Genomic DNA, 18,019 nt, shown 5'->3' on the forward strand with positions numbered 1-18,019 from the left:
AGCTCTTTTGTGTCTCTTCTTATAAGGGAACTACTCCCATTGTGAGGACTCCATCCTCACGACCTAATTGCATCCCAAAGTTTCGACTTTCAAATATCATCATAATGGGGATTAAGATTTCAACCTATGAATCTGAGAGGCACACAAATGTTCAGTCTATGGCAGCTCCCCTATTTAGATTAAACCTCAAGTGGGTATAAACCATGCTCTTATCACCTGTTCATTATAGACTTTCAATAAATTGAATGATTTACAAATTACAGGATATGAAAATTAAAGAATATAAGAGATTTAAATTTCTGATAAATATTTCAAATGAAATTAATGTACCTTAATGATGTTCCAGAAGTAAGCTTACCTACCTCTCAATTGATGATTCACTGAGACCCAGAGCTCTGAAGGGTTACTGGCAGCTTACAGTTATAGAGAGGGAAGAAAATTTCCACGTGACTTGATCTCTCTCCTCAAAAGAGCTCCTCTGAAGCAAAGAAAACTCTGAAAAATTGGTATTGAATACAGCCATCAATGATAACTTGAAAAGAAATATTTCTAAGAGTCAAATTTATTTCTTAGTATGTTAAAAAAAGAACTTTTTTTTTTTTTTTTGGTCTTTTTGCCTTTTTCTAGGGATGCCCCTGCAGCATATGGAGGTTCCCAGGCTAAGGGTCTAATCAGAGCTACAGCTGCCAGCCTACACCACAGCCATAGCAACACAGGATCCGAGCCACATCTGCAACCTACACCACAGCTCACGGCAATGCCGGATCCTTAACCCACTGAGCGAGGCCAGGGATTGAACCTGCAACCTCATAGTTCCTAGTCAGATTCATTAACCACTGAGCCATTACAGGAACTCCCGTAAAAGAACTTCTTATTACAATTCCATTTTAAAACAAACAAAAATAATGGCATTTATTAAAGCACATGTATTTAATTAAAAAAAATTGATAAGGACATATTATCTTGAAAGAATTTCAGAGAAAAACAAATGTTTTGACTTCTGTAACAAAGAATAACTGAATATAAAAAGGATTATTTTAGATATGCAATAAATTTATGTCACCTTACTTCTAATAGTAGACATAACTGATGATCATAACTCTTGGAAACAATATCTTAATTCATAATTTGTGGATGTTAACAAAAACAAGTCTTGGAAATAAGTTTTTTCCTCACTTCTCAAAAGAGTAAAAAGTTTAGCATTAAATTTAACAAACAGCAATCAAAAATAGAACACGGTAACTTTCACTAAACTGTATCAAAAATAGCATCTATACAAACAAAAGAAACAAAACTTATTTTCTGTCACATATTATAAGCTCAAAAACATTAATTACTGAATTTATTTTTTTATTACTTTGTATTTATTTCAGGTGATATTGGTTTCCCATTTATGCAAGTATAAAAAAAGTAAAGTAATTAAAAGGAAAAAATAGCATCTAATTTTAAAAGAAAAGTAACATCCTGGATATGAAAATACATAGACAATATAGACACAAATATTATTATTTCTTAGTAATATTCTAATTCATCTTCTTGCCTTTGAGATTTCTCTACCTCCAAACGTTTTCCTAATACTCCATGCCTCCTCATTAGCCATGCTTTCTCAGGGTTTCAGAAAAAATCAAAAGGAAAAGAGATAGAGACCACTCTGACTTATTATGTCTTCCAAAAATCACTCAGGCCCATGATGCCTTCCTGTGTCATACAAGAATAAATAATCTGGGAGTTCCCATCGTGGATCAGTGGTTAATGAACACAACTAGTATCCATGAGGATGCAGGTTTGATCCCTGGCTTCACTCAGTGGGTTAAGGATCCAGCATTGCGGCATTGCTGTGAGCTGCGTGTAGGTCACAAATGCAGTTTGGATCCTGCATTGCTGTGGCTGTGGCATAGGCCAATGGCTAACAGTTCTGATTCCACCCCTATCCTGGGAACCACCATAAGTAGTGGGTGCAGCCCTAAAAAGCCAAAAAAAAAAAAAAAAAAAGAATAAATAATCTAAATCCCAAGGAGTATATTTGATAGCTTTTTATGAAGAGATTTTTAAAACACCTTACCTAACAAGTTTAACTTTCCTCATCATAAAAAATATTTTCAGGAGTTCCCGTCATGGCTCAGTGGTTAGCGAATCCGACTAGGAACCATGAGGTTGAGGGTTTGATCCCTGGACTTGCATAGTGGGTTAAGGATCCAGCATTGCCGTGAGCTGAGGTGTGGGTCGCAGATGCGGCTCAGATCCTGTGTTGCTGTGGCTCTGGTGTAGGCCGGTGGCTACAGCTCCGATTCGACCCTTAGCTTGGGGACCTCCAAATGCTGCGGGAGCTCAAGAAATGGCAAAAAGACAAAAAAAAAAAATATTTTCAGATACATGAAATTGTAATAAATCTGATGACCCTGTTCAAAAGGATGTAGCAAAGGTGCTCTGGATAATTTAATGATATACTAGAGTTCTTGACTGTATATATTTTCAGGACTCTAGATGAACCAGACCTGACACTGTGCTGTGCTCTGTGGATGCACAGATTAAAAACAAAACAAAACAAAACAAAACACCCCCATAAATTCCATGTTCCCAACTCTATTGACTAATTGTCTTATGTTCCTTGAAAAGTCTATGTCAATCCAGCCTTGCTTTCTTATCCCAGTACTTTGGAGAACAAAAAGATACATCTTCAGGATAGCAATAATATGTTTCTTATGAAAAATAGGCAAGCAGCAATACGTTGAGATATGAATTTCAAATCCCATACTCTAGGCCTATCACACAGAACCTGAAAGTCATCTTACATTATACTTTTCTTATGTGAATGTCAGCTCACTTGCTTAAATTATAAAAGAAAACTGGTCTTACATGTAGAATAATAGCATTTGAAAGTAGACTTTAAGTTAAAATGCATATCGTAAAATGTAGAGAACTCCTAAAAAAATTTAAAAAGAGATGTAGCAAATAAATCAGTGAGTTAGAATAGGAAAACCAAATACTCCTCAATTAATGCAAAGCAAGACAGGAAAAAAAATAAAAGAACAGAAAAATTTATTAACACAGAGCTTAGTATAGATATGAACCTAATAAACTGTATACATACATTAAATATAAATGATCTAAACCCCAATTAAAGTGGGAAGATTGACACACTGGATAAAAAAGCAAGACCTATTTCCTCTCTATGATAAAGCCATTTTTTACACAAAGAAATAAATAGTTTAAAAGTAAAATCTGGAAAAGAGATAGACCTCACAAACATTAATCATAAGAAGGCCGGAGGGGGTTCCATAAGTAGTAGGCAAAGTAGAATTCAAAACAAGGGATATTATGAGGGATAAAAAAGGATAACTCATAATGATTGAAGGGTCAATTCATTAAGAAAATGAAAAGTTCTAAGTGTGTATGTACCCAGTAACAAATCTTCAAAATACTTGAAGCAAAATATAACAGAACTAAAAGGAGCAATAATCATCCATGTTGCAGTTGGAGACCAGAACATTCTTGATTGAAGATAAGGAACCATATAGAAGGCCTGAACAACACTGTCTACAACTTGATCTAATTTACATTGTAGAATACTCCACTTTACATCGCCAGAATACACATTAGTACCAAGAACTACGAAACCATAAAACAAATCCAAAAAATTTAAAAAGATTGACATCATAAGAACATACTTCCTGACCAAATTGAAATTTAAACAGAAGTCAGTGACTGAAAAATATATAGAAAATCCCTGGTATCTGGATATCTTAAAACACAAGTCTAAATAACGTATGGTTCAAAAAAGAAATTGCAAAGAAAATTAGAAATATTTTGTACTGAATGAAAATGAAAAGAGTATATTAAAATGTGTGGGATGATGCTAAAGCAGTATAGGAAAACTGTCCTCTTAATTTTAAATTCTTAGAAAAAAAAAAGTCTCTCAGTCAATGACCTAAGTTTTTAAATAAACTAAAAGCAAAGAGCAAATCAAACACATAATAGCAAAAGGTAGAAAATACTGATGCTATAAGAATAAACAAATATAACAGAAAATTGACAAAGAATGAGAAAACCAACAAAACCTTGAAAGTATCAATATGTTGGTAAACAAACATTGGTAAATCTTACAGTAGAATTATCCAAAAAAAGAGAATGAGAGAAAACAAAAATAGTACTGGAAAGGAAAGACAGGATTTTATACATTTTACAGATATTAAAATGTGGAGTTCCCATCATGGCTCAGTGGTTAACGAATCTGACTAGGAACCAGGAGGTTGCAAGTTTGATCCCTGGCCTCACTCAGTGGGTTAAGGATCCAGCGTTGCAGTGAGCTGTGGTATAGGTTGCAGACATGGCTCGGATCCTGCGTTGCTGTGGCTCTGGTGTAGGCCAGCCGCTATAGCTCTGAATAGACCTCTAGCCTGGGAACCTCCATATGCCATGGGTGTAGCCCTGGAAAAGACAAAAAGACAAAAAAAAAAAAAAAAAAAAAGACAGACGTTAAAATGATATGAAAATTGTGTCAATAAATTTGAAAACTCAGATGAAATAATTTCTTAAGAGACATATTACAAAATGATTTAGAAATAATAAAAATCTGAGTATTCCAATATCTACCAAAAACACTGAATTTGAGTTAAAAACTTTCCCACAAAGGAAAGGCAAGGCCAAGTTGTCTATACAAATCAAATTCATCACATATTTCAGAAAGAATTAATTTTCCATAAACTCTATCAGATAATTGAGGAGAAAGAAAGACTCAGTAAATTCCATAAGGAAAGCATGATACTAAAATCAAACAAAGATACTATAAGAAAATAAAACTTCCCATCAATGCCTTCACAGTTAAAAATACAAAAAGCCTTCACAAAAATATAAGCAAATGAAAACCAGCAATATGTAAAAAGGGTATTACATCATGAAGTTTATTTCAAAATGTAAGTTTAAGAGTAAAATATCAGCCAAGAACTACTAAATAAAGTTATAAACAGCAGAACTGTCCTCCCTTTTTAATACAGATTAATTCATTCTATGTATATACCACATTTTCTTTACCCACTTAACCTGTTTTCAGACACTTGGGTTATTTCCATGTCTTTGTTATTGTAAATAGTGCTACAATGAACATGAGAGCACAGAAAATTCTTCAAGATCCTGATTTCAGTTATTTTGGATATATACCCAGAGTAGGATTTCTGAAATATATATAGTATTATTTTTAATTTTTTGAAGAACATCCATACTGTTTTCCACAGTTGCTGCACCATTTCACATTCCCACTAACAGTGTGCAATACAATTATTCCAATTTCTGTTTTTTTTTTTCTTTTTCAGCCACACGTATGGCATATGGAAGTTCCTGGGCCAGGGATTGAATCTGAACCATAGCTGTGACCTACACTACATATGTGGCAACACCAGATCCTTAACCTGCTGTGAGGACTACCAAAGTTTCTAATTTCTACCTCACCTCACTAACACTTCTGTGCTAAGTGAAATAAACCATAACAGAATAAATACCACATGAGTCTATTTATATGAAGTATCTAAAACAAAGTCATAGAAGCAGAGAAAACAACAGTGGTGTCAGGGGCTAGGGAGATGAGAGAAATGGGGAGGTATTACTCATTGGGTAAAATTTTTCAGTTACCCCAGGTAAATCAGTTCTAGAGACCTGTGCTACCACACAGTAGCACTTAGAATTAAAAATACAATATTGTGCACTTCAGAATTTGTTGAAAGTATAGCTCTCCTCCCCCAAAATTGAGATATAAGGAAATTTGGAAAGAAGTTAGGTATTTCTATCCTGATTGTGCAAATGGTATCACAAGGGTTTGCATATATCCAAACTCATCAAGTTCTATGCATTAAATATGTGCAGTTCTTTGTATAGCAATTATACCTCAATAAAGCTGTTAAAAATAATAATTGAACCTATCTCAAGAATTGTTAAGTATGGAATAAAGTAATGTTTCTTCCCTGCTTAGCACAGCATCTGGCATAGGAAAATACAATAGAATAAAATACATAATAAAAGAAGAGCTAATAAATGAATTTAGTTTTCAGAATACTAGGTTACCACACAAAAGTGATTATATCTCTATATCCTAGAAAAAATTAGAAATAAAAATCAAAACAGTAACATCTACAATGGCATCCAAAACCATAAAGTATCATGGGTAAATTAGCAAAGTTTTTGTAAGACCTACACACTGAAGACAACAAAAGATTGCTGAGAAAAATTAAGATCTAAATAAGTGGAGAGATACACTATATTGACAAATCAGAATATTGAATATGGTCAAAATATCAATTATACTAAAAGTGAATTCTAGATTCTACGTAATTACAATAAAAATTTGAGCAGGTTTTTGGTAGAAATGAATAAGCTTATTCTAAAACTTATAAGAAAATTTAAAGAATCAAGAGTAATTTTAAAATTTTAATTAAGAACAAATGTGAAAGAAGTATATTGCTTGATGTCAAGACACTCTAAAAGCTCCAATATCAAGACAATGAGATACTGGCTTAAAGATAGCGATATAAATCAATGGAACAGAAAAAAAAAAAGACTCCATAAATAAGCCAAAAAATAGTACCTGCCTGATTTTTGTTGTTGCTAAGGCAATTAAGTGGTGAAAAGATAACATTTTTCAAAAAAAATAATGATAGAATAACGGAATCAGTGTAGGAAAAATAAACTTAAATCGTACTTTACACACAAAAATGAAGAGGATCTAGACGTAAACATAAAAGTTAAAACTTGAAAATTTATAGAAGAAAAATCTTCGTGATTTTGGGGAAAAAAATATTTATTCGAGAGTTCACAAAAAGGAATAACATAAAGACTAAATTTAGCTCTGTAAAATTAAACAAAATTATCTTTGAAAGACATGATCACAAAAATTAAAAGGCATAAAACTAACTAGGAAAAATATTTACGATATGCATGATAGGGATGGAGTAGGCACAGGTAGTTTTAGAAGTCCCGATAAAAGACCACAGGTAACGAGGGAAACTTACAGGACATTGGGAGATCCCTGTAAGTTAATAAATTGCCCAAAAAAGCCATCAGAACAAGACAGGCTTGCTTGACTAAAGGAAGTGTGAGAATTGCCTCAGGTCGTTGGGTGGGGGATGGGATGAGGCCTGCATTCAGATTCAGAACCAAGGGTAAGAGTTTGAGGACCGCCCTTCTGCTGATCTGAATACACACCTTACTGGATACCAAGGAGGAGCTGCTGCTCCCAGAAAGGAAGAGGAGGGCTTTTTCAACCCCCACTCCCCTTGGAGGATAAAACTGCAGCCCACCAGATGGATCCTCAGGACAGAGATTCTGTGCCTGTCTGCTTGCATCTCTCACTAGCATCCTATCTTAATAAATCTATTTCTTGCCTATCACTTTGTCTTTCACTGAATTCCTTCTGCGTGGAGACATGAAGAACCCAAACCTCAGTGAATCCAGACACACGGTGAGTGATTCTAATTTAAAATCATGGGTTCAAGTTCCAATCTGGGGTTAGGCTGGGTTCGAGTCCCGGCACCTGGGTTCAAGACCCAATCAGTGTTCGGGCTAGGTTCAGGCCGTTAGTGCTGTCAGTTTCATGCATTTCTAAAAATTATCATGTATCTAGAATTTTTTAATGAAGTCATGTCAATAAGAAGAAAACAAAAACATTTAAAGTAGGCCAAAATATTCAAAATAGAAACAAAACTCCATGAAAGAAAATATTCTAATGGCCAATGTACACAGGAAAAGATATTCAACATCATTAGTCCCCAGGAATATGCAAAGTTAAATGACATTGAAATACCACTTCACAACCATTAGAAGAGCTAAAATTAAAAGGACTGTCAATATCAAATATTGGTTGGGATAGGGAACAATAGAACTCACATTATTAGTGAGAGTGAAAAATGGTACAGCTGCATAAGCAAACAGTTCAGAAGTTTCTAATAAATTTTAGCATAACCTTACCATATGAACCAGCAGTTACACTTTCAGGTATTTGTTCTAAAGAAATAAAAGTCCAATCAAAGATCTGTACACAAATGTTTATGGCAGCTGTATTCATTGCAGGTAGAAATTGGAAACAGCTCCAAAGAACATTAACAGGTAAAGTAATAAATAAATTGTGGTTTATCCATGAGACTATAACTCAGCAATAAAAAACACAAACACATGCAGTGATGTGAATGAATATTTAAAACATTATGCTGAGGAAAAAAGTCAGATGCAAAATACATGTTATATCATTTATTTAAAACTGCAGGAAAGACAAACCTAATATATAGATCAAAAGAAGATCAATGGTCATCAAAGCCTGGGGGGTGGGGGAAAGCTGAGTAGGAAAGGGGACAAGGAAATCTGTTGGGGTTATAGGATATTCTATATTTTGATAACTGTGTACAGATTTAGCAAAATTCTTCAATGCACTTAAACTATGTTCATTTTACAGTTGCAAATTAAACATCAATAAAGTTATTAAAATTGATCCTCTAAAATTTTTAATAGAAATGACATGGCAACACTTTCTATTATATAATATCAGTCCTTAATACTTCAGAGCCCACAAACTTAGCATTGCCCAAAACCAGGTACTTATGAACTCTATCTAAAATAAATGGATTATAAATGAGGACAAATTAGTTCAATTAATAAATTAACTGATTATTGATGAAAATTCCCTAGAAATATTCCAAACTAATGATGCTTCAGGATTTCATTAATCAAATATTGAGAACATCTTGCATCCTTCTCTCTCACAAAAGAGACTTCTCCTTAGCAATGAATCTTGAATGATACAGTAAAAACACAGGGAGTTTTATAAGTCTAATTCAGACCAGGTAGAATGAGAAGATAAGCAGGCTCTTTATATATTCAGAGATACCCTTGTCTAACAAAAGAGCTATTCTCCTGTAATCACTGAATAAAATGACAAACTACAAAAATACTAACCTTGATAATTGACAGGTATATTTGAGGAAGTTTAATTTTACTTGGAAATATAAAAGGATATGTTTCCAATCTGCAGTCTGTAAGAATAAGAAAAAGAGGACAAACATGTTAATAGCTACCCTCACCCCTTTGTGTTCTCAAGCGGTTCCCCCCCCCCCTTTTTTTTATCAGCTTGGCAGAAATGAGAAATATACCACTTATTTTCTGAACAGGAAACAGACACAGCAAGAAAGCAGCCCATGAAGCGGAGACTCTTTGAGTGCCTTGTACAGTTCATCAGTGCCCACAGATCTGGCCTCTAATGAAGCCATTTACATGCAGATGCAGGCCTGGGTGTGTGGACACCAGTCCCAACTCTGGGAATTGTTGTTTCATCTAATCAAAAGAAATTTGCACATGAAAGCCACATCCGTGTTCATTAACCCCACAGCTCTCTCAATATTGCTTCTCTATTATTCCTAACAAAATTGCAAACTTTCATATGATTAGGTATCCCACTTCAGAGCTTTATTTTCCTCCCATTCTCAACCCAGGCCTGCATCTGAATGCAAAACTGAATGTGGGTCTGAAAGACTGAATAATTTGTAAGTACACTTACAGAAAACCAACCCCAAGAACCTTTTCACATTGATTGGCCTACATAGATACACTCACACCCTCTTACCCACCAGAGACAAATCTTCCTTGCTTATAATTTTATCATTGTGGCAACTATAAAAGTACTTTTCAGGATGGGAATTCCAAGATTGTAAATTTAATCGCTAACTTTATTTATAGGTGCAAACAAGATAAAAATCACAGTTATCTGGGGGCAAATGTTACATTGAAATACAAAGGACATAATAAAAGGTATTTGCAGCAAGTCCTAAAAACAAATTTCATGGTCATGAGTAGATAGGGGTCCATCACACACTTAATAAGAATTAACTCTCCTGTCAAGTGTGTGGATGTTAATTGTGCCGAACTTGTGCCAGTGATAGGCTACATTGCCTTCTCATAGGGGACAAACAGGATACATAATATATGCATCCGTTTTTATTATCAAAGACAACCCTGAGCCTGAAACCTGCAATATATGTAATAAATGTATAGTAATAAATGTGCTAGAATTGCTTATTTTGCTAGTAATAGCAAATTAACTTTATCTTTCTACAGAATTAGAAGAGCAAGAATAACTTAACTTTGTTAATGCAATTCAACAGTGACCTGTCGGAAAGTCTGGGGCTGAGAGGCCAGGTGGACTTTCCTGCCTACTCAGTGTCTGGCCTTTTTGCTGAAGCTGCCAAGAATGGTCTCAATTAGTGCCAATTATGATTTTTTTTTAATGTGGACACCTGCATAATGTGAACTAGATGGAGTCCTACCACATTTTCTATCAAGTATTAAACAGCTGTCAGAGGGTGACAATTTTTAGTTGTTATTGTCCTGGAAAAGTTTCATATTACTACACTAGAGGTTTATTTTTTTATGTCTCATTTGTACTTATGCTCTGAATCATCTAGGCCTCTGTTATTTCTTTTTTTTAAAATACATTTTTATATTCAGACTAAAACACAGCTTATTGACCCTCCATAAAACAAGCAAACAAGCAAAAATATGATTCTGTGTTTTGGGTTTATAGAATCATTCTAAACATTGTATTACCTGATGATTAGTATTGAAGAATTAAGCCAGAACTGTGGGGCCCAGCAAGGCTTGCTATAGAAGAGGTTCAATTAAAGTATCAACCATAAAGTCCTGAATTCTTTGGGGAAAGGCTAAAATGTCAACCCAGTGGTTTAGGAATAGTGTCCCATGGATTCATCACAGAGGCCACTGCAGAGACTTCAAACAAGAGGGTGGAGGAGTTCACCCTCTACTCAATTTCCCCAGTCGTCAAAGAGAGGAGTTCTACCTTTCTGTAACTAGAAATATACACAAGATATCTTTAAAGAAAGTTTCTGCAGCTGAAAGAGTTTGAAATCACTGGCATATGCAGAAGAGAACAAGAGGAGAGAGAGAAATGAGAAGAAATTATCTATTATCATATGTGAAAGTAAAAGAAAATGCAAAATGACACTATCACAATTTCTAGTGGCAGGAATGCTCCTGTAGAATCATTTTATTGCTCCAGTTGATGGGAGAGCAGTAAAACAACTGTTGGATTTCATTTAATTGTTGCTTAGTCTGTAAGAATGTTCAGCATGTAGATATGCAAAAACTTTGGAACAGCCCATCTGTTCATCATAAAGGATGAAGAAAAAGAAAGTAATTAGGAAAAATAAGGATGAAAGGAGATGAAATATTGCGAGAAATTTCTTGTTTCATATTTGTAAATTAAACCTTTAAGTAAAAATCTTTGAATTCTGAAATAATTATTAGAGAAAATCCCAGAGGAAAGGGTTCAAGAAGTAAAAAAAAAACCCTAAAAAACATATTGTATTTCTGAATCATTTCATCTTTCTACAACCTCTTTTAGCTACTTTGTATGTTTCAGTATTCAAAAAGCATAAAAGACTCATTCATTAATTCAGTCATTTATTCAATAATTATTAAGCAATGACCTAGGCATTATGCATTTAATGGTTCAAAACACATTCAGTGAAAAGAAAGACAACTACAATGCAGAGTGGTAAATATTCTGATAGCAGTAGGTGCAAAATACTATGGGTGTTTTCAGCCTAGAAATTCTAGAAGTATTTGTGATGAAATTATGCTTAGGGAAAAAAATCAGTAAGTAGAGAGAGAGGAGAAAGTTTATCCAATTCAAGTGTGTTCCTGAAAAACAGCTTATTCTTGTGGGATACTTGGAAAAGGAATATTGAATATGAGGTTAATAATTTAGTCCTGAAATTAATCTTTCTCAAATTATTGCTAAAATATTTACTATAGATAAATGATAGCTCCTCTTCAAGGAAAGCACTGAAATACCAAATACACTTAAAGAGCAAAAGTTGTGCTTTATTTTTAAAAATCAGCATCTGTTCAGTCTGATATCGGCTGCAGTTATAAGAATATTTTGCTAAATAGTTCCAAATAGACTGTGAAGAAAGATGAGAAGGATACCCCATAAATGCACAATAAAGTAGTATCTATTTTTCTGAGCTTAAAGGGATCAAAACTAAAGTAGAACAGAGTATCTTTGGAGGTGGGTGGGGCCAAATCCTGACTGTAATAATCTGTCAACATTTCCCACTATCACTCCACAGAAAACTAATCTAGGAGGTGCTCCATGAAAAATGAGTTCCATGCTCAATTAATTTTGTAAATAATTTTGTTCCAAAGCCCCTCTTCAGAAATCCACAATGCATACAAAAATAGTAAGAGTTGCATTAAGTCCTTTTTTAAAGAAAATTCTTAACTGTGTATATTTCATTATTTCCCAAAATAATTTTACTTTGTGAAATACTTGATTATATCTAAGTTATCTGCTTGAAATAAACCTGGTGGAGAAAACAAAAAAGTTCATCCATGGATACCACTGTGCACACGGACTATAGGTAGGTAGTGAAAGACAATTTTCGAATATTCACAGCTTCTCCATGCTGTACCAAGTTTTTAAGTAACAGGTTCTAGTCCAACTTGAAGTCTAAAGTTACTAAGAATGTAAGGATGCACATGAATTTCCTCTGTGGCTATCTCTTTATTAATATTCTATTTTGGTGATTTTATTTGGCAACACCTTTTTTCAGAACATGACACTATTTGAGGACACTAAAAACTGTCACATTGAAACACTCCTTTCTTTTTTGTTTTCAAATGACATTGTGGATTACTTCTTTCTCCTACCTCCTCTCATGGACCAGTTTTCTGTACCTTATTTGCTATTTTATCCCCCTCCCTTTCTGTTTTTTAATTATTCTCCAAAGCTCAGGTTTAGGCCTCTGCACTTTCTGCTTTCTTTTCATTTTCTAACTAATCATCTCTAACAGCTTAAAATACTGCTTGATCCTTAAATGCCTAGTTTAGCTGCTGCTTCTTCACATCTTCATAGTTGGGATACCTATCATAGTCATAAAATCTAATAATGCAATACAAAAATCATCATTGATTTTATCATTGAAAGTACTGATATTCTTTTTTTTTCTTTTTTTTTTGTCTTTTTGTCTTTTCTAGGGCTGCTCCTGCAGCATATGGAGGTTCCCAGGCGAGGGGTCCAATCAGAGCTGTAGCTGCTGGCCTACACCACAGCCACAGCAACGCGGGATCTGAGCCATGTCTGCGACCTACACCACAGCTCACGCAACACTGGATCCTTAACCCACTGAGTGAGGCCGGGGATCAAACCCACAACATCATCGTTCCTAGTCGGATTTGTTAACCACTGAGCCACACTGGGAACTCCCTGATTTTCATTTCAATCAATATTTAGGCTTGACATGAAGACAGTATTTCTCCTTTATACTTTATATCCAACCAAATATAAAACCTGGATCATGTTTCTTTCACCTATCTACTCTTTCCATTCCAATCATTTTCTCAAGTATATACAGCTAAAAATACCTCCTCCCTCCCTATATCTTATCTCTATTCACTCACACTTTGGTTTTCCTAAAATATGGAAGTCTTTATATCAATAACTGGTCACAAATTATTTTATGATTATTAATTTTTTAAAAGTATCATATACTACAGAATGACTGATAGTCCTTGTACAAAGTTTGCCCAGAAAAGGACAAAAGAAAATAATCACTCAGAATATTCCTCATTCCTTGATAAACAGCATTAATATTTTTTGTGTATTTTTCTGTACCTCTATTGTCTGATTTCAACCTAATTTATTAAACAGCATTACGTCTTTGTATCATAGATATTATTTTAAAATATAGGGTTTAATGAGCACTTCATGTTCTAAGAGATATCCTAATTCATTTAACTGTATCTCTGTTAGTTGAACATTTAAGCAAAATTCAGTTTCTAAATATAATTAATAGTATTATAGAATACTCATTTTAAAAATCACCTCCAATTTCTGCTCCTCAGGATAAATTCATTGTAGTAGCAATTTTGGGTCAAAGGTTATGAAAATTTTGAGAAACATTGTAAAGTTTTCACTAACATCAGCAGGGTAGAATTTCATTTAAAACTTCTTATAATTTCTTAGTGCTCACTGTATAAATTCTAAATTCTCAGCTTGGCGTTCAAAACTCTAACCTCTTTTCACACTACTAGAAATAATCCATTGAGACCATTATAGTTTTCTGATTCTCTTTTAAAATACAACACGCATTTTCTTGATCTCAGACTTGTGTGTATGTTATCTTTTATTTCAGAATTCTTTTTATCTTCTTCCTCTATCTATACAAATCATGACCATCCTTCTCAACTCTTGCTTATATGACACATCTTTAATTGGCTTTCCTTCACAAATTGCTTTCCCCTCTCTCTGAACTCCTGTGTCATTACCAAATATTTTTATTTTGATTTGAATTATTGAAAGTTGGTGTACATTTTTACCCAAGTTTTGAGGTTATTCCTGCTCTGTAAAACTATGTTACTTTAAATGTCTCAACATTTAGCAATGATACTGTGTATCTTATAATGCTCAGTGAATGTTTGTTGAATGAATAATAAATAACTTACTTAGCAAACTATATATTAGTGAGACATATAGCTAATGTTGTATTCATTTCATTGGCTAGTTATTCCTTGACCTTGACAAGTGAAATTTTAGGAAGATACTGTAAGAGGTTACTAAGTAGGACTTTATTTTCAGAATGTTTTCTTTTCATGATTATCCCTTTCTTTGCCTTTGTATGTTATGAGAATTCAAAGCAGTTAAATTTCAATCAGCTTCCACCCTAAACCATCCAAAGTAGATCTTAGAGTGTACATTCTAACATTATCACTCCAAAACAGGTACTCAGAAAAAAATGTGTGTGTGTGTGTGTGTGTGTGTGTGTGTGTATACACACACACACATATATATATTGCATTTTAGATTATATACTCATGGCATATGGACATTCCTGGGTTAAGGGTCAGATCAGAGCTACAGCTGCCAGTCTGTGCCACAGCCACAGCAACATGGAATCCAAGCTGCATCTGTGACTTACACCACAGCTCATGGCAATGTCAGATCCTTGACCCATTGAGCAAGGCCAGGGATGGAACCCACATCTTCATGGATTCCAATTTGATTTGTTTCTGCTGAGCCACAGTGGGAACTCCCAGACTGAGAATATTATTAAGGAGGAAATAAAATAATGACATATTCTTGGAAATTATTAATACGATTTGTTTTAATACAATGCTTGATAAAGTACCAGTATACTTTCTCCAAGATTTTTAGTTTCATGACCATAGTCAGCCTTAGCTGTAACTTAAAAACTAATTGTAGCAAAAGTGTTGAGGATCACTATGAAATTAGAAAAAAAACAGAATTTGACTTATAAGTACATTTGGGTAATCATTAGGCGGTGGTTACAACGTTTGTTTCTACAACCCCATACTATATAAATTTGTGATACTTTGATTACCATGTACATTATTAACTCCTATTTAGATGTTTTTAAACTAGAACCCGAGATTATGACCAAAATTATGTTTTCACATTCTTTACTCCAATAAGATATTTGCAGATGAAATTTCAATTTGAAATTTCAAAATTCATTTTTAGATGAATTTAGTGCTATAAGATCCCTAACAACTATTAAGAGAAAAAAAAAATATTCTGGGTTTCCTGATATAATGGAAATTTAGCAAGCATTAAGCTTATATAATATTAGTAGCCACAAAAAGAATGTATACATGTATGTGTAACTGGGTCACCATGTTGTACAATAGAAAAAAAAATGTATTGGGGAAATAACAATTGATTATAAATAAAATAAAATAATAAAATAAAAAGACTGCTATAAAAAAAAATAGTAGCCAAAGGATTACCGTTCCCTTAAAATCACATGTCTGGTTATATTTCTACAGGATAATTTTTGAGCAAGAAACTTTTGACCACACTCACTCTCATGTTTCACAGGTTATACTGTCTTAAAAATGTCTTTATGCAAAAAAAGCCTTTAAGATATCAAATATACTCCAACTTATATCAAATCATAATTTTTATTTAATATTTATTTTTCCTAGTGTTTTGTTTTGTTATGGCTGCACCTGAGGCATATAGCCAGGTGTCAAATCAGAACTGCAGATGCAGGCCTACAACACAGCCACAGCAACAATGTGCTGAGCTGCAACTGTGACCTATGCCACAGCTTGCTTGTGACAATACTGGATCCTTAATCTATTGAGCAAGGTCAGGGATGAAACCCACATCCTCACAGAGACTACACTGGGTTCTTAACCCACTGAGCCACAATGGGAACTCTCCTACCAATTTCTAAAACAAATTGAGTTTACACATGGAAAGGCACTTTGTTACACTTTTAAATGATTATGCATCCCCATGACAGAATTTGGAAATACTATTTCAACTTCCAATTATTGATTCTCTTTAATAAAGAGAATCAGGACAATCTAGTTAAACTCCACAGGGATAGAGACTTCCACAGGTAAGTTACCAAATGATAAAGAATTGGAGATTTCATTTTATCTCTAACTTCTCCAATTTCTGTTGTATCATTATGAAGACATACATTCTTTACCAATCTGGGGATGGGCGGGGGCATATATATAGAACCAGGAAACTGCCAGAGCAGACCACAAAATCCTTAGTTTCAAACTCCCTAATGTAGCTCTACTTTTTCATATAGAGATATTAGTTAAGATTTTACATTCTTATCTTTAATAGCTCATCTCCCAGAAACAGCTGAAGAATGAGAACAAAATGCTCAGGAGAGCTAAATCTCTGATTTATGTGTTTGGAAGAGGACTGACTTCTTATGCCCCAAAGATTTTGCAATATTTTTCCATGTGTTATCTCTCTAATCCAGTAACTATCATTGTGAATTAGATGATCTTATTCTCATTTTTATAGATGAAATGAGTAAAGATGAAAAAAGATAGTTTTAGTAATAATACAAAGAGAAATGAAAAGTTAATAAATCAGGATGTTAGGCAGTATTTGACTATAAACTTTAGGAAAACAAAGAATTTATACTTAAAAAGGATCACAGAAAACTGACTGAAAAAAAAAAAGGAGAATGCTTGCTTTGTTTTTCATCCTGCCTGGAATTCTGTAATATCTCACTGATGATCTGAATAGGCTATAATCCCTGGTCCGAGGGCTAAATCCAGCCAGCACCTGTGCATGACGCTGAGTCATTTGTGTGCTACTTTTTGCTGCCTTGAAAAGACCCTATGCCTAGAACAGAAAGTACTTTCAGGGACAGAATGACATTGACTTGACCTATTCCCCAGCTGCCTGGAGAGTAGTTCACACACAGGTCTAAGACTGTTTGCCTATCCAAAGGAAGCTTTGGATGAATTGCTCATTCATCATCCCCATGTCTATAATCAGGGTTGCTCTCTGTGAGGGTACTCTATTTCTCCCCAGTAATATCAAAAGGCCAAAGTTATACAAACAAGACAACTTTGTCCTCCACCCTATTGTGCAAGGAGGCTTACAATGTCTGTCTGTCTCCTTCTACATTGCTATGAATCCCTACTAATGAAAAGATGAATAAGGGCATATGTTAATGAGGAGTCAAGTACAAATTGAATGTAAATAAAAGGGGGGCCTTCTAATCATGAAAAATATTTGAAAGTGAATTCTTTTCCTCATCATTCACTTAGAATATGCTCACTCATATCAACCTTCCTTTGTCACCACAACAGACTTGTTGGGAGATTAAATCATTGATATTGAAGATATTTTGTCTATGCATATATGAAAAAAGTGGTTAATATCCCTACTCACTATTTCACATGTTTAAATAGAATTTTCAGTTTTAAATAATGAATTGTTAGTTTTTGTGAATATATAAAATGTCATATTTTTAAAATCAAAGCTCTCCTATTAAAAAAGATTTGATATTTTATATTACATAATACAAGTTTAAAATAATACTGTTTTCCTAGTTATGATTCTCATAATACATGAGATTCATCAATTAAAAGCAAAAAAGTCCTTTTTCACAAATTTTTTCTTTGAACTTGACAAAAAATGCAGAAAAAAATTAGAAGGCTGTGTAATTAGCAATGTAGCTCTTAA

The 18,019-nt window shown here is 34.0% G+C and overlaps 1 long non-coding RNA gene across 1 annotated transcript in view; it reads right to left on the reverse strand.

The window, feature by feature from the left end:
* LOC106504458 overlaps positions 1 to 18,019 on the reverse strand; it is a 660,129-nt gene that overhangs the window by 197,159 nt on the left and 444,951 nt on the right. The window contains exons 7-8 of the long non-coding RNA XR_002345877.1: positions 8,935 to 9,011; positions 363 to 495 (exon numbers count right to left, since the gene is read on the reverse strand). This is a non-coding gene — a long non-coding RNA (uncharacterized LOC106504458). The remainder of the gene's footprint in view (positions 1 to 362; positions 496 to 8,934; positions 9,012 to 18,019) is intronic.

Source organism: Sus scrofa, chromosome 7 (assembly GCF_000003025.6).
Source record: "Sus scrofa isolate TJ Tabasco breed Duroc chromosome 7, Sscrofa11.1, whole genome shotgun sequence".
Taxonomy (NCBI): domain Eukaryota; kingdom Metazoa; phylum Chordata; class Mammalia; order Artiodactyla; family Suidae; genus Sus; species Sus scrofa.